Here is a 1,974-nt window from a genome sequence, read left to right as displayed (position 1 = left end):
CGTGCGGACCCCCACTTCGATGTCGGAGAGTATGTAAGGGAAATAAAGCAAAATCTCCCCCAACCAATTATTTATCAGTACCAAAATTATAGTGCATTTCTACCTATTATTTAGCGCTTTTAGCACTGGTTATTTACCACGCCGCACCTAGGGTTTACCCCTATATCCCCTGTTAGCACCATTGTTATTAACAGGTTATGAGCCCGGAAAGGTTCTAGCTAGTGCACTAAAGCGCACTTTGCATTATTGGAAAGCCCTGTTTTCAGGCTTTAATTTGGTTATTGTCGCATATCCGCAGCACGTATATTGACGAAGATATTGCTGTTTTTGTGCAAATTGTTGGTTATAGGTGCTACGTTAGCACCTATCCCCCCTGTAATTACAGTGAGGGGTCGCTATATTAGCGTTTGACTCAGGCCCAATTTTCAGGCACTGCAGCGCTCGCTCGATTGCAAATCCCAAAATTTTTGGTGTGGTTTTTATGGGTTGTGCATCGCTATTGCGATTGGTTCAAATTTTTAGTGCGTTAATTAGGGTTTGCGCTAACGAGTCAGGGCCAAAACCCCTGTATTCGCCCGCTAATAGCCCAGTGATCCACTAACCGAACGCTGCAAATTACCCTGCAGGTTACCCTGCACCCACCTAGCGAATTGAACTTTCGATCGCTAGTGCACCTGGATCGGTACAAATAATACCAGGGCACCCATTAATTGTGGATTTAGGGATTCCAACCCTGTATTTTCAGTGGATTCGATCATTGAAAATAGCAATAAGCCCTATATTTGGCAAGTATAGGCCTGTAACCGTTAGAAGGCAAACGGCTATAGAAAATCCTAGATTGGGGTATTTACCCTTAGGCGACTAGGTTAGTTTTTAACTATAATTCAGGCCACCCTACAATGGAAGACAGCCCTATGTCGGGCCTCCCAGGCCCAATTCCACCGGATAGGGGCCCTGAATCCAGCCCGAATGAAGTTCTAACCGCTAAATTACAGGCGCAAGACCTGCAATTAAAAGCGTTAACTACGCAATTGGATCAACTTCAGCACACAATTCAACAGTTAACATCTCTGTTGACGCTGAAAAATGGTGAACCCACTAGTTTTAGTGGTATTGCGGGTATTAATACCCCCAATAGCGGTAATCTGGAGGCCAACCCACAGATTTTTAGCGCTAATACCGCTACCGCACCACCTAATCCACCCGGTAACCTAATTCTAGGTGACGGGATAGGTAAAGAACTATCAAAACGGGTATTTTCCTTCCCCGAAAATTGCAAATTAGTAGGGGCTAGCAATTACGACCTGTGGAAACAGGCACTTATAGTACAATTCAGGGCTATAAAAGCTGCGGAATTTATTTCCAACCCTGAAATTGGCTATAGCCTACCGGAACATGAGCAATCAGTCCTATTATTGCTTATTAAAGACAGCCTAACCAAGGAACCTTTAGAATCCATTGCATGGCATTCCAGCCCTGTAACGGCCTATAAGACCCTGGAAGATAGCTATTCCGTTGCACCCGAGATTAGCAGAGACTCGCTATATCGGGAATTTCACGCCCTAAATTTTTCGAAATTTAGAGGGTCAATACCAGAATTTAACAGCCGTTTTAATTCCCTGGTAGCTAGATTAGCGAATGCCAACGTGCAAATTAGCCCTATCGATGTACGAAATCAATACCTACGGGCCCTGGAGGGGACGTTCCCTACCTGGACCGAACGCCAACGCAGTACCCAACGGGCCCTGCAGGCTATAGGCCAAAATTCGGATCGATTAAATTTGCAATACCTTATGGCGGACCTTATATCCGAAAATTCGATTTCAGGCTCTACAACTGCCAAAGCCACTAATTACAGGGCTGAAGGTCGAAAATCAGGGAAAAAAGGCGCTAAAAAGGACGCTAAAAAGGAAAATAATGGGCAGGACGGCACCTCCAAATCACGAAAAAAGGGCAAATCAACCCCTAATTCGG

The sequence above is a fragment of the Pyricularia oryzae genome, chromosome 1 (assembly GCF_000002495.2).
Source record: "Pyricularia oryzae 70-15 chromosome 1, whole genome shotgun sequence".
Classification (NCBI taxonomy): Eukaryota; Fungi; Ascomycota; class Sordariomycetes; order Magnaporthales; family Pyriculariaceae; genus Pyricularia; species Pyricularia oryzae.
Note: the sequence above shows the minus strand (reverse complement) of the source record.